General features: G+C 48.5%; 10 non-coding genes across 10 annotated transcripts; 7 read left to right on the forward strand and 3 right to left on the reverse strand.

Annotated features, from left to right (window-relative positions):
* Positions 1-2,428: 2,428 nt before the first annotated feature.
* On the reverse strand, positions 2,429-2,591 carry LOC135021567 (U1 spliceosomal RNA). The gene has a single exon (XR_010218798.1). It is a non-coding gene; the product is annotated as a U1 spliceosomal RNA (small nuclear RNA).
* A 152-nt stretch (positions 2,592-2,743) lies between these two features.
* Positions 2,744-2,907, reverse strand: LOC135021456 (U1 spliceosomal RNA). Its single transcript, XR_010218707.1, has one exon. It is a non-coding gene; the product is annotated as a U1 spliceosomal RNA (small nuclear RNA).
* A 674-nt stretch (positions 2,908-3,581) lies between these two features.
* LOC135021594 (U1 spliceosomal RNA) lies at positions 3,582-3,737 on the reverse strand. The gene has a single exon (XR_010218819.1). It is a non-coding gene; the product is annotated as a U1 spliceosomal RNA (small nuclear RNA).
* A 2,361-nt stretch (positions 3,738-6,098) lies between these two features.
* LOC135021673 (U1 spliceosomal RNA) lies at positions 6,099-6,262 on the forward strand. Its single transcript, XR_010218895.1, has one exon. It is a non-coding gene; the product is annotated as a U1 spliceosomal RNA (small nuclear RNA).
* Positions 6,263-6,414: 152 nt separating this feature from the next.
* Positions 6,415-6,577, forward strand: LOC135021557 (U1 spliceosomal RNA). Its single transcript, XR_010218788.1, has one exon. It is a non-coding gene; the product is annotated as a U1 spliceosomal RNA (small nuclear RNA).
* Positions 6,578-7,247: 670 nt separating this feature from the next.
* LOC135021676 (U1 spliceosomal RNA) lies at positions 7,248-7,411 on the forward strand. Its single transcript, XR_010218898.1, has one exon. It is a non-coding gene; the product is annotated as a U1 spliceosomal RNA (small nuclear RNA).
* Positions 7,412-7,563: 152 nt separating this feature from the next.
* On the forward strand, positions 7,564-7,727 carry LOC135021546 (U1 spliceosomal RNA). Its single transcript, XR_010218779.1, has one exon. It is a non-coding gene; the product is annotated as a U1 spliceosomal RNA (small nuclear RNA).
* Positions 7,728-8,395: 668 nt separating this feature from the next.
* On the forward strand, positions 8,396-8,559 carry LOC135021440 (U1 spliceosomal RNA). Its single transcript, XR_010218691.1, has one exon. It is a non-coding gene; the product is annotated as a U1 spliceosomal RNA (small nuclear RNA).
* Positions 8,560-8,711: 152 nt separating this feature from the next.
* LOC135021582 (U1 spliceosomal RNA) lies at positions 8,712-8,874 on the forward strand. The gene has a single exon (XR_010218811.1). It is a non-coding gene; the product is annotated as a U1 spliceosomal RNA (small nuclear RNA).
* Positions 8,875-9,545: 671 nt separating this feature from the next.
* LOC135021598 (U1 spliceosomal RNA) lies at positions 9,546-9,709 on the forward strand. The gene has a single exon (XR_010218822.1). It is a non-coding gene; the product is annotated as a U1 spliceosomal RNA (small nuclear RNA).
* The last annotated feature ends 5,023 nt before the right edge of the window (positions 9,710-14,732 follow it).

The raw sequence follows: 14,732 nt of genomic DNA on the forward strand, positions 1-14,732 counted from the left end.
GCGGGATGATGACATTTTCCCTTGTTCAGGTTTTCCGAGTCAGGCGGGAACAACCGAGCCTGCCTCGGACCAGTGTAAACCACGTGGAGTTCGTGGGGAATTCGGTTCTCGGAGAACCGAACCCGCTCCTCTCTACCTTATACCCATATATTTTTTTATTTTCAATCTAAGCCCCTGCAGTTTTCTGTAAGCATCTGCTTCGCTATGATGATCAACAAGTCACAAGGGCAAACACTCAGGGCTTGAGGCGTAGATCTTAGGACCAGCTGCTACAAGCATGGCAGAGGTGTCACTATCACTGGTGACACCCAGAGAGGTGGCGAAGGAGATTGTAATGCAGTGCGCGCAGATAAGCAGCGCAATGGTAAAAAGGAGGCATGGTTTCATAGGTAGGGGCGTGGCCTGGTGGCCTGAATCTACATTTTGTTGCTCCGGGTGTCCCGGGGGTTGGGGGCTGCACCCGGGGACTAGTGTGTGAGCGGTGCTGGCTCCTGCACAGTGACAGGACATGGCCACCCAGCATGACGCCTCCCTTCTTGACCAATCTGTAATTGCAGTCGCACTGCAGTTCAGCGTGATCATAAAAAATGGTGTAGCCTCCTGCTGGTGCAGACTGTATGTGCGCGCAGGAAGCCGCCACCATTTTTGTGATCACAGCGGCTGAATGTGATGTCATACAGCCGCTGTGACCACGCCCCCTGTGTCTCCTCCGTTGCAGACCCCATTTTGAAGCCTTGCCCCCGCACCGCTCCATCCCTGACTTGGAAATGGAGTGTTGCTGACCCCCCTCTCCCCCCCTGCCCCGATTGACAGGCAGAGGCGATCGCATTCTCTGCGGGGTGCCGCAGAAAATGCAGGCACATGCGTATGCTCTTAGCAATTTTTGCAGTTGGATCGCTTACTGTGATTGCAATCCAACCTGAATCAGGCCCTATTACCTATCACAATGCGCTGCGGGCAGTACAAAATTGGTTTAATATGGGAGAAAAAAACCCAGACCTGTGCTCCTTAACTGTACCTGGTGGCTCGTGGAGCGGCTGCCCAGTAATCAGTGTCCACGCCAGTGCGCACACGGTCCACCCCCTACGGCCACGCTCCCCTTCATCAGCGGCCTCGTGATCCGGAAGGGCGGTGCGTGTGTGACTGACCTTAGGAAGAAACCGGAGCCTCCGCTGCAGTGACCCAGCAACCAGGGCACGGGAGTATACAGCGCCGCTGGGAGTGATGAAGCTGCAGTAAAGATGTCTATTAGACCTAGCCTGCTGCAGCCCTTGTAGATTCTCATAAAAAAAGTTCTTATTTTCTTGTCAAAATTAATAGCTAAGAATAGGCTGCCTGAGGCAGGCCCCTGTTAAGTGGCCTGCTACTGAAGGCACCAACTACAAACTGAGCTCCCTGTTCATGGAAGCGGGGTTATAGAGGAGAATGCGCTGAGCATCTTGGGAACAGTCAAAAGCTTTGAGCCGGTTGGTGCCTCAGATCAAGATCCTACTCTACACCCCAATGTGAATCCTTGTGGAGTCCAGTGTACCCCACAGAAGAAATTAATGTGTCACACCCATTGGCAGCAACCTTAGAATAGCTGCTGACGGGCACAATTGAGAAAGGAAGGGGGGGGGGACATTTGAATCCAGCACATAGATGCAATTCAAATATGTAATTTGAACCTTCCTATTTTAAAATATAATGGATGAACTTCACCCTGTGATAACAATCTTCATGATATAGAGATCTCATATGCAAAATAAGTATGAGTTGGGATAGGGCTGGGGAGGGTGGCTGCTCGGGCAAGCCCCTCCCCCGTCAAGTTAAGGAGATTCAACTGAGGAAGCACAAGGGAACTCTCGTCTGGGGACAACAACTGCAGGGAGACCACATTTTTTCAGATGAACATGGGAGGGCGGAAGGCTGCCTAATACTGAAGCACCATCAAATATCAAACCATATGCAATAACTAGTACAAGCATTCCTGGGGGAAGGTCTGCAGGAGACGAATTTGCATACGGTGATGTCATCCAAGCAGTGGGCCAAAGTTGGCTGGAACCCTCATCTGCATATGAAAAGAGAAAAGGGTTATGCAGGGCATGGCGGCCTATTGCGGCGCTTGGATGACCCCTAGTTCGCATTAAACACCTCCACCCTCCTTCGGTGTGGGGCTCATGTTGGCTATGCCCCAGCCCCTGAAGCATTCAAGCTGATTTCTTGCAGCAGCTGGGCACTGTAACAGCTCCAGAGCTGCTCTGTAAGGCAAATAAAAGGGTGTGGGCCCTGCAGCACTACCTGTAGTTCGCATTGTGCGTTGGAAGGCACAAAGTAAGCAGACGGGAGAAGTCAGGATAGTGCGCAAGGGCATAGAAGGGAGCGGCTCAAGAAAAGAGAAGTGGAAACAGACAGCAAACTAGGCTGGAGAGAGACCTGAGACAAAGAGATCTGAATTATACGAGAGCCGACCAGGGGAAACACAAATTATGCAGTCAAGTTTCCCATATTTGGGGAAATCGCAGGGGCAGCACACCCAGAGTGCAATGGTTGAGCCTTGCCCTGGGAGAAGCACCTTCAAGATCATAGTATCTCACCTGGCAGGTAAGTAGGAGTTGGGCTAGAGCTGGGGAGGGTCGCTGCTCGGGCACCCCCCTGTCAAGTGAAGGAGATCCAACTGAGGCAGCACAATGGAACTCTCGAAAGAAGAACAAGGCTAGAGGAAGATCTGAGACAAAGAAATCTGACTTTTACCAGAGCTGACCAGCGGAAAACACAAACACAGTCCCCAACTACCACAAATAATGCAGGCGAGTTTCCCACATTTGGGTAAATCACAGGGGTCAGCATACCCAGAATGCAATGAATGAACCTCACCCTGGGTGAACAATTTTCATGACCATGGTGTCTCCTATGCAAAATAAGTATGATTTGGGATAGGGCTGGGGAGGGCCGCTGCTCAGGCACATCTCTGTCAAGTAAAGGAGATTCAACTGAGGCAGCACAAGGGAACTCTCATATGGGGACAACAACTGCAGTGAGAACACATATTTTCAGATGAACATGGGAGGGCAGAAGGCTGCCTAATACTGAAGCACCCCCAAACAACAAACCAAATGCAACAACTAGTGCAAGCATTCCTGGGGGAAGGCCTGCAGCAGATGGATTTGCATATGGTGATGTTATCCAAGCAGTGGGTCAAAGTTGGCTTCAACCCTCATCTGCATATGAAAAGAGAAAAGGGGCGTGCAGGGCATGGCGGCCTTTTGCGGTGCTTGGATGACCCCTAGATCGCATTAAACACCCCCACCCTCCTTTGGTGTGGGGCTCATGTTGGCCATGCCCCATCCCATGAAGCATTCAAGCTGATTTCTTGCAGCAGCTGGGCACTGTAACAGCTCCAGAGCTGCTCTGTAAGGCAAGTAAAAGGGTGTGGGCCTTGCAGCACTACCTGTAGTTTGCATTGTGCATTGGAAGGCACAAAGTAAGCAGACGGGAGGAGAAGTCAGGATAGTCCACAAGGGTATAGAAGGGAGGGGCTCAAGAAAAAAGAAGTGGAAACAGAGAGCAAACTAGGCTGGAGAGAGACCTGAGACAAAGAGATCTGAATTATACGAGAGCCGACCAGAGGAAACACAAATTATGCAGTCAAGTGTCCCACATTTGGGGAAATCGTAGGAGCAGCACACCCAGTGTGCAATGGGTGAGCCTTGCCCTGGGAGAAGCACCTTCCTGATTATAGTATCTCACCTGGGTGTGCTGCCCCTGCGATTTCCCCAAATGTGGGAAACTTGACTGCATAATTTGTGTTTCCCCTGGTCGGCTCTCATATAATTCAGATCTCTTTGTCTCAGGTCTCTCTCCAGCCTAGTTTGCTGTCTGTTTCCACTTCTTTTTTCTTGAGCCCCTCCCTTCTATACCCTTGTGGACTATCCTGACTTCTCCTCCTGTCTGCTTACTTTGTGCCTTCCAATGCACAATGCAAACTACAGGTAGTGCTGCAGGGCCCACACCCTTTTACTTGCCTTACAGAGCAGCTCTGGAGCTGTTACAGTGCCAAGCTGCTGCAAGAAATCAGCTTGAATGCTTCAGGGGCTGGGGCATGGCCAACATGAGCCTCACACCGAAGGAGGGTGGGGGTGTTTAATGCGAACTAAGGGTCATCCAAGCGCCGCAAAAGGCCGCCATGCCCTGCATACCCCTTTTCTCTTTTCATATGCAGATGAGGGTTCCAGCCAACTTTGGCCCACTGCTTGGATGACATCACTATATGCATATCCGTCTTCTGCAGACCTTCCCCCAGGAATGCTTGTACTAGTTGTTGCATTTGGTTTGTTGTTTGGGGGTGCTTCAGTATTAGGCAGCCTTCTGCCCTCCCATGTTCATCTGAAAATATGTGTTCTCACTGCAGTTGTTGTCCCCAGATGAGAGTTCCCTTGTGCTGCCTCAGTTGAATCTCCTTTACTCTAAAACTTGTAAAACTTAGCAAAAGTGTTTACTAAATAGCTGCTCGGCAAAGTTGCAATGCCGAGACTCCCCGACCAGCTGCCCAGGATGAACCCACCTTTCTAGTAGAATGGGTCTTCACCTAATTCAGTAACGGCAATCCTGCCGTGGAATGAGCATGCTGAATCTTACCACAGATCCAGCGCATAATTGTCTACATGGAAGCAGGACACCCAATCCTGTTGGGAGCATACAGGACAAACAGAGCCTCTGTTTTCCTAATCTGAACCGTTCTGGTGACATAAATTTTCAAAGTTCTGACCACAGCCAGAGACTTTGACTCAACGAAGGTGTCAGTGGCCAAAGGCACCATGTGGAAAGATGAACCACCTTCGGCAGAAATAGTTGACGTGTCCTCAATTCTGCTCTATCTTCATGAAATATCAAATAAAGGCTCTTGTGATACTGCATGGTTTGTACTGTTTTCCATGTGCTCCCAGATCTTTCAAGCAAGAAGCATGGTCAAGAAAGTTCTGTTTGAAAAGAAACAACATTTACTGTCATTGTTATAGAATTTGGGAGAAAAAACAAGAAGAAATCTGCACTGTTGACGCACTGGACAGAATGAATGAATCATAAAATATAACCTTTATTAAGTATGTATTAAAATTGGATAAATATTAATATTATTATCCCAAACTGCAGTGAAACATAAAGGTTAAAATCACAGAACTAACATACATGTGCATAAGAAGAATAAAGAGATGTGAAAAAAAGGTTTAAAAAGCGTGTCCGTGTGTGATTATTTTTGAAGGCACAACCCTGGCGGGGTTGTTTATATAGATATATATGTTGCTAATAATCACTTTCTAGCGTAATGTTATTAAATAGCTGTTAGTATCTATGTCGTCAGGTACCACTGGGTCGTATCCTAAATACTCCTGTGGGAAACTTGACTGCATAATTTGTGTTTCCCCTGGTCGGCTCTCGTATAATTCAGATCTCTTTGTCTCAGGTCTCTCTCCAGCCTAGTTTGCTGTCTGTTTCCACTTCTCTTTTCTTGAGCCGCTGCCTTCTATGCCCTTGTGCACTCTCCAGACTTCTCCTGTCTGCTTACTTTGTGCCTTCCAACGCACAATGCAAACTACAGGTAGTGCTGCAGGGCCCACACCCTTTTACTTGCCTTACAGAGCAGCTCTGGAGCTGTTACAGTGCCAAGCTGCTGCAAGAAATCAGCTTGAATGCTTCAGGGGCTGGGGCATGGCCAACATGAGCCCCACACCGAAGTAGGGTGGGGGTGTTTAATGCGAACTAAGGGTCATCCAAGCGCCGCAAAAGGCCGCCATGCCCTGCATACCCCTTTTCTCTTTTCATATGCAGATGAGGGTTCCAGCCAACTTTGGCCCACTGCTTGGATGACATCACTGTATGCAAATCCGTCTTTTGCAGACCTTCCCCCAGGAATGCTTGTACTAGTTGTTGCATTTGGTTTGTTGTTTGGGGGTGCTTCAGTATTAGGCAGCCTTCTGCCCTCCCATGTTCATCTGAAAATATGTGTTCTCCCGGCAGTTGTTGTCCCCAGATGAGAGTTCCCTTGTGCTGCCTCAGTTGAATCTCCTTTACTTGACAGAGATGTGCCTGAGCAGCGGCCCTCCCCAGCCCTATCCCAAATCATACTTATTTTGCATAGGAGATACCATGGTCATAAAGATTGTTCTCCCAGGGTGAGGTTCATTCATTGCATTCTGGGTATGCTGACCCCTGTGATTTCCCCAAATGTGGGAAACTCAACTGCATTATTTGTGGTAGTGGGGGACTGTGTTTGTGTTTTCCTCTGGTCAGCTCTGGTAAAAGTCAGATTTCTTTGTCTCAGATCTTCCTCTAGCCTTGTTCTTCTTTCGAGAGTTCCATTGTGCTGCCTCAGTTTGATCTCCTTCACTTGACAGGGGGGTACCCGAGCAGCGACCCTCCCCAGCTCTAGCCCAACTCCTACATAACTGCCAGGTGAGATACTATGATCATGAAGGTGCTTCTCCCAGGGCAAGGCTCACCCATTGCACTCTGGGTGTGCTGCTCCTGCGATTTCCCCAAATGTGGGAAACTTGACTGCATAATTTGTGTTTCCCCTGGTCGGCTCTCGTATAATTCAGATCTCTTTGTCTCAGGTCTCTCTCCAGCCTAGTTTGCTGTCTGTTTCCACTTCTCTTTTCTTGAGCCGCTGCCTTCTATGCCCTTGTGCACTCTCCTGACTTCTCCTGTCTGCTTACTTTGTGCCTTCCAACGCACAATGCAAACTACAGGTAGTGCTGCAGGGCCCACACCCTTTTACTTGCCTTTCAGAGCAGCTCTGGAGCTGTTACAGTTCCCAGCTGCTGCAAGAAATCAGCTTGAATGCTTCAGGGGCTGGGGCATAGCCAACATGAGCCCCACACCGACGGAGGGTGGAGGTGTTTAATGCGAACTAAGGGTCATCCAAGCGCCGCAAAAGGCCGCCATGCCCTGCATACCCCTTTTCTCTTTTCATATGCAGATGAGGGTTCCAGCCAACTTTGGCCCACTGCTTGGATGACATCACCGTATGCAAATACGTCTTCTGCAGACCTTCCCCCAGGAATGCTTGTACTAGTTGTTGCATTTGGTTTGTTGTTTGGGGTGCTTCAGTATTAGGCAGCCTTCTGCTCTCCCATGTTCATCTGAAAATATGTGTTCTCCCTGCAGTTGTTGTCCCCAGATGAGAGTTCTCTTGTGCTGCCTCAGTTGAATCTCCTTTACTTGACAGAGATGTGCCTGAGCAGCGGCCCTCCCCAGCCCTATCCCAAATCATACTTATTTTGCATAGGAGATACCATGGTCATGAAGATTGTTCTTCCAGGGTGAGGTTCATTCATTGCATTCTGGGTATGCTGACCCCTGTGATTTCCCCAAATGTGGGAAACTCGACTGCATTATTTGTGGTAGTGGGGGACTGTGTTTGTGCTTTCCTCTGGTCAGCTCTGGTAAAAGTCAGATTTCTTTGTCTCAGATCTTCCTCTAGCCTTGTTCTTTTTTTGAGAGTTTCCTTGTGCTGCCTCAGTTGGATTTCCTTCACTTGACAGGGGGGTGCCCGAGCAGCGACCCTCCCCAGCTCTAGCCCAACTCCTACTTACCTGCCAGGTGAGATACTATGATCAGGAAGGTGCTTCTCCCAGGGCAAGGCTCACCCATTGCACTCTGGGTGTGCTGCTCCTACGATTTCCCCAAATGTGGGACACTTGACTACATAATTTGTGTTTCCTCTGGTCGGCTACTCGTATAATTCAGATCTCTTTGTCTCAGGTCTCTCTCCAGCCTAGTTTGCTGTCTGTTTCCACTTCTCTTTTCTTGAGCCCCTGCCCTTGCCCTTGTGCACTCTCCTGACTTCTCCTGTCTGCTTACTTTGTGCCTTCCAACGCACAATGCAAACTACAGGTAGTGCTGCAGGGCCAACACCCTTTTACTTGCCTTACAGAGCAGCTCTGGAGCTGTTACAGTGCCCAGCTGCTGCAAGAAATCAGCTTGAATGCTTCAGGGGCTGGGGCATAGCCAACATGAGCCCCACACCGACGGAGGGTGGAGGTGTTTAATGCGAACTAAGGGTCATCCAAGCGCCGCAAAAGGCCGCCATGCCCTGCATACCCCTTTTCTCTTTTCATATGCAGATGAGGGTTCCAGCCAACTTTGGCCCACTGCTTGGATGACATCACCGTATGCAAATCCGTCTTCTGCAGACCTTTTCCCAGGAATGCTTGTACTAGTTGTTGCATTTGGTTTGTTGTTTGGGGGTGCTTCAGTATTAGGCAGCCTTCTGCTCTCCCATGTTCATCTGAAAATATGTGTTCTCCCTGCAGTTGTTGTCCCCAGATGAGAGTTCCCTTGTGCTGCCTCAGTTGAATCTCCTTTACTTGACAGAGATGTGCCTGAGCAGCGGCCCTCCCCAGCCCTATCCCAAATCATACTTATTTTGCATAGGAGATACCATTGTCATGAAGATTGTTCTCCCAGGGTGAGGTTCATTCATTGCATTCTGGGTATGCTGACCCCTGTCATTTCCCCAAATGTGGGAAACTCGACTGCATTATTTGTGGTAGTGGGGGACTGTGTTTGTGCTTTCCTCTGGTCAGCTCTGGTAAAAGTCAGATTTCTTTGTCTCAGATCTTCCTCTAGCCTTGTTCTTTTTTCGAGAGTTTCCTTGTGCTGCCTCAGTTGGATCTCCTTCACTTGACAGGGGGGTGCCCGAACAGCGACCCTCCCCAGCTCTAGCCCAACTCCTACTTACCTGCCAGGTGAGATACTATGATCAGGAAGGTGCTTCTCCCAGGGCAAGGCTCACCCAATGCACTCTGGGTGTGCTGCTCCTACGATTTCCCCAAATGTGGGACACTTGATTACATAATTTGTGTTTCCTCTGGTCGGCTCTCGTATAATTCAGATCTCTTTGTCTCAGGTCTCTCTCCAGCCTAGTTTGCTGTCTGTTTCCACTTCTCTTTTCTTGAGCCGCTCCCTTCTATGCCCTTGTGCACTATCCTGACTTCTCCCGTCTGCTTACTTTGTGCCTTCCAACGCACAATGCAAACTACAGGTAGTGCTGCAGGGCCCACACCCTTTTACTTGCTTTACAGAGCAGCTCTGGAGCTGTTACAGTGCCCAGCTGCTGCAAGAAATCAGCTTGAATGCTTCAGGGGCTGGGGCATAGCCAACATGAGCCCCACACCGAAGGAAGGTGGAGGTGTTTAATGCAAACTAGGGGTCATCCAAGCGCCGCAAAAGGCCGCCATGCCCTGCACACCTCTTTTTTATTTTCATATGCAGACGAGGGTTGAAGCCAACTTTGACCCACTGCTTGGATGACATCACCATATGCAAATCCATCTGCTGCAGGCCTTCCCCCAGGAATGCTTGCACTAGTAGTTGCATTTGGTTTGTTGTTTGGGGGTGCTTCAGTGTTAGGCAGCCTTCTGCCCTCCCATGTTCATCTGAAAATATGTGTTCTCCCTGCAGTTGTTGTCCCCAGATGAGAGTTCCCTTGTGTTGCCTCAGTTGAATCTCCTTTACTTGACAGAGATGTGCCTGAGCAGCGGCCCTCCCCAGCCCTATCCCAAATCATACTTATTTTGCATAGGAGATACCATGGTCATGAAGATTGTTCTCCCAGGGTGAGGTTCATTCATTGCACTCTGGGTATGCTGACCCCTGTGATTTCCCCAAATGTGGGAAACTCGACTGCATTATTTGTGGTAGTGGGGGACTGCGTTTGTGCTTTCCTCTGGTCAGCTCTGGTAAAAGTCAGATTTCTTTGTCTCAGATCTTCCTCTAGCCTTGTTCTTCTTTCGAGAGTTCCCTTGTGCTGCCTCAGTTGGATCTCCTTCACTTGACAGGGGGTGCCCGAGCAGCAATCCTCCACAGCTCTAGCCCAACTCCTACTTACCTGCCAGGTGAGATACTATGATGTTCACTGTTAGGGCAATCAGGATGTGGAATTCCCTGCCAGGGAAGGTGGTAATGGCGGACTCTGTAATTGGATTTAAAAAAGGAATGGATACATTTCTGAATGAAAAAGCTATCCAAGGTTATAATACTTAAAATATCAACATGGTTAATCCGGGGGTAACATGAGTTATAGTAGCTAACTAGTCATAAAACATTATTCAGCAAGTATGTAGAATCATCACAACTTAAAACAGGTTGAACACGATGGGCAATTTGCCTCTATTCAACCTCAAAAACTATGTTACTATATGTTACTATATTACTATGTTACTGTAGTATACAGAACACCACAATGTAATGAGCAGTGATAGTGAGCACTGATGAGGATACTAGAACTGACACTGAGCAGCAAGATGCAGCACTGGACTATTAGTAATGTACTGTAGTATGCTGAGCACCACAATGCAGCACAAGACAATGAGCAGTGATACTGAGCACTGATGAGGATACTACTGAGAACTGACACTGAGCAGGAGAGACACACTACTAGTATTACTGAGCAGCAATAAGTAACCACTGATACTGAGCACTGATATTGAGATTTCCACTGAGAGAACATAGCCACGTCCTCTCCGCTCTCTCTTCAATGCTCGAGTAAAAATGGCGGCAACGCGCAGCTCTTTATATGGAATCCGAATCTCGAGAGAATCCGACAGCGGGATGATGACATTTTCCCTTGTTCAGGTTTTCCGAGTCAGGCGGGAACAACCGAGCCTGCCTCGGACCAGTGTAAACCACGTGGAGTTCGTCGGGAATTCGGTTCTCGGAGAACCGAACCCGCTCCTCTCTACCTTATACCCATCAATTTTTTTATTTTCAATCTAAGCCCCTGCAGTTTTCTGTAAGCATCTGCTTCGCTATGATGATCAACAAGTCACAAGGGCAAACACTCAGGGCTTGAGGCGTAGATCTTAGGACCAGCTGCTACAAGCATGGCAGAGGTGTCACTATCACTGGTGACACCCAGAGAGGTGGCGAAGGAGATTGTAATGCAGTGCGCGCAGATAAGCAGCGCAATGGTAAAAAGGAGGCATGGTTTCATAGGTAGGGGCGTGGCCTGGTGGCCTGAATCTACATTTTGTTGCTCCGGGTGTCCCGGGGGTTGGGGGCTGCACCCGGGGACTAGTATGTGTGCGGTGCTGGCTCCTGCACAGTGACAGGGCATGGCCACCCAGCATGACACCTCCATTCTTGACCATGCTGTAATTGCAGTCGCACTGCAGTTCAGCGTGATCATAATAAATGGTGTAGCCTCCTGCTGGTGCAGACTGTATGTGCGCGCAGGAAGCCGCCACCATTTTTGTGATCACAGCGGCTGAATGTGATGTCATACAGCCGCTGTGACCACGCCCCCTGTGTCTCCTCCGTTGCAGACCCCATTTTGAAGCCTTGCCCCCGCACCGCTCCATCCCTGACTTGGAAATGGAGTGTTGCTGACCCCCCTCTCCCCCCCCCGCCCCGATTGACAGGCAGAGGCGATCGCATTCTCTGCGGGGTGCCGCAGAAAATGCAGGCACATGCGTATGCTGTTAGCAATTTTTGCAGTTGGATCGCTTATTGTGATTGCATTCCAACCTGAATCAGGCCCTATTACCTATCACAATGCGCTGCGGGCAGTACAAAATTGGGTTAATATAGGAGTAAAACGCCCAGACCTGTGCTCCTTAACTGTACCTGGTGGCTAGTGGAGCGGCTGCCCAGTAATCAGTGTCCACGCCAGTGCGCACACGGTCCACCCCCTACGGCCACGCTCCCCTTCATCAGCGGCCTCGTGATCCGGAAGGGCGGTGTGTGTGTGACTGACCTTAGGAAGAAACTGGAGCCTCCGCTGCAGTGACCCAGCAACCAGGGCACGGGAGTATACAGCGCCGCTGGGAGTGATGAAGCTGCAGTAAAGATGTCTATTAGACCTAGCCTGCTGCAGCCCTTGTAGATTCTCATAAAACAAGTTCTTCTTTTCTTGTCAAAATTAATAGCTAAGAATAGGCTGCCTGAGGCAGGCCCCTGTTAAGTGGCCTGCTACTGAAGGCACCAACTACAAACTGAGCTCCCTGTTCATGGAAGCGGGGTTATAGAGGAGGATGCGCTGAGCATCTTGGGAACAGTCAAAAGCTTTGAGCCGGTTGGTGCCTCAGATCAAGATCCTACTCTACACCCCAATGTGAATCCTTGTGGAGTCCAGTGTACCCCACAGAAGAAATTAATGTGTCACACCCATTGGCAGCAACCTTAGAATAGCTGCTGACGGGCACAATTGAGAAAGGAAAGGGGGGGGGGGGGACATTTGAATCCAGCACATAGATGCAATTCAAATATGTAATTTGTACCTTCCTATTTTAAAATATAATGGATGAACCTCACCCTGTGAGAACAATCTTCATGATCAAGAGATCTCATATGCAAAATAAGTATGAGTTGGGATAGGGCTGGGGAGGGTGGCTGCTCGGGCAGCCCCTCCCCCGTCAAGTTAAGGAGATTCAACTGAGGACGCACAAGGGAACTCTCGTCTGGGGACAACAACTGCAGGGAGACCACATCTGTTCAGATGAACATGGGAGGGTGGAAGGCTGCCTAATATTGAAGCACCATCAAATATCAAACCATATGCAACAACTAGTACAAGCATTCCTGGGGGAAGGTCTGCAGAAGACGGATTTGCATACGGTGATGTCATCCAAGATGTGGGCCAAAGTTGGCTGGAACCCTCATCTGCATATGAAAAGAGAAAAGGGGCATGCAGGGCATGGCGGCCTTTTGCGGTGCTTGGATGACCCCTAGTTCGCATTAAACACCCCCACCCTCCTTTGGTGTGGGGCTCATGTTGGCCATGCCCCATCCCCTGAAGCATTCAAGCTGATTTCTTGCAGCAGCTGGGCACTGTAACAGCTCCAGAGCTGTTCTGTAAGGCAAGTAAAAGGGTGTGGGCCCTGCAGCACCACCTGTAGTTCGCATTGTGCGTTGGAAGGCACAAAGTAAGCAGACGGGAGGAGAAGTCAGGATAGTGCGCAAGGGCATCCTTTTCTCTTAGTCCGTAGAGGATGCTGGGGTCACATTAAGAACCATGGGGTATAGACGGGATCCGCAAGAGACATGGGCACTTTAAGACTTTCAAAGGGTGTGAACTGGCTCCTCCCTCTATGCCCCTCCTCCAGACTCCAGTTATAGGAACTGTGCCCAGGGAGACGGACATTTCGAGGAAAGGATTTATTGTTAAACTAAGGTGAGCATCTTACCAGCTCACACCTTAAGCATGCCGCAGAACGTGGCATTCAACAGAACACAAGCCAACGGCATGAACAATTGCAGCAAAAAGCTGACCAGAACCATAACATAACATGTGTATAACCACAAGTAATAACTGCAGACACAGTATGGACTGGGACGGGTGCCCAGCATCCTCTACGGACTAAGAGAAAAGGATTTACCGGTAGGTATTAAAATCCTATTTTCTCATACGACCTAGAGGATGCTGGGGTCACATTAAGAACCATGGGGTTATACCAAAGCTCTTGAACGGGTGGGAGAGTGCGTACGACTCTGCAGCACCGAATGACCCAACTTGAGGTTATCATCAGCCAAGGTATCAAACTTGTAAAACTTAGCAAAAGTGTTTACTAAATAGCTGCTCGGCAAAGTTGCAATGCCGAGACTCCCCGACCAGCTGCCCAGGATGAACCCACCTTTCTAGTAGAATGGGTCTTCACCTAATTCAGTAACGGCAATCCTGCCATGGAATGAGCATGCTGAATCTTACCACAGATCCAGCGCATAATGGTCTACATGGAAGCAGGACACCCAATCCTGTTGGGAGCATACAGGACAAACAGAGCCTCTGTTTTCCTAATCTGAACCGTTCTGGTGACATAAATTTTCAAAGTTCTGACCACAGCCAGAGACTTTGACTCAACGAAGGTGTCAGTGGCCAAAGGCACCATGTGGAAAGATGAACCACCTTCGGCAGAAATTGTTGACGTGTCCTCAATTCTGCTCTATCTTCATGAAAGATCAAATAAAGGCTCTTGTGATACTGCATGGTTTGTACTGTTTTCCATGTGCTCCCAGATCTTTCAAGCAAGTAGCATGGTCAAGAAAGTTCTGTTTGAAAAGAAACAACATTTACTGTCATTGTTATAGAATTTGGGAGAAAAAACAAGAAGAAATCTGCACTGTTGACGCACTGGACAGAATGAATGAATCATAAAATATAACCTTTATTAAGTATGTATTAAAATTGGATAAATATTAATATTATTATCCCAAACTGCAGTGAAACATAAAGGTTAAAATCACAGAACTAACATACATGTGCATAAGAAGAATAAAGAGATGTGAAAAAAAGGTTTAAAAAGCGTGTCCGTGTGTGATTATTTTTGAAGGCACAACCCTGGCGGGGTTGTTTATATAGATATATATGTTGCTAATAATCACTTTCTAGCGTAATGTTATTAAATAGCTGTTAGTATCTATGTCGTCAGGTACCACTGGGTCGTATCCTATATACTCCCTTCACTCAAAAGGGGTTACCTCCCGGGAAGCCATCCCCATTGGCGAATTTGTGGGGGTGATTGAGTATAACCGGTAAGCTAACCTCCAATTTGTGGGGTGCTTAGGTAGATGGGGATCACTTATTTCTCTGTGTCCCCTAAGACTATATTCCTAAATTCAATACCACAGGGGGATAGCTTTCTATATCGGATAAGGAATCACTTGATAGGGAAATCTCTATGCATCATGGAAAGATCATATTTATTAATATCCAAACTAAAAAAATGATGAATAGCTTTAATTTAGCTGTTTAGATA

The sequence above is a fragment of the Pseudophryne corroboree genome, unplaced genomic scaffold, assembly GCF_028390025.1.
Source record: "Pseudophryne corroboree isolate aPseCor3 unplaced genomic scaffold, aPseCor3.hap2 scaffold_370, whole genome shotgun sequence".
Taxonomy (NCBI): domain Eukaryota; kingdom Metazoa; phylum Chordata; class Amphibia; order Anura; family Myobatrachidae; genus Pseudophryne; species Pseudophryne corroboree.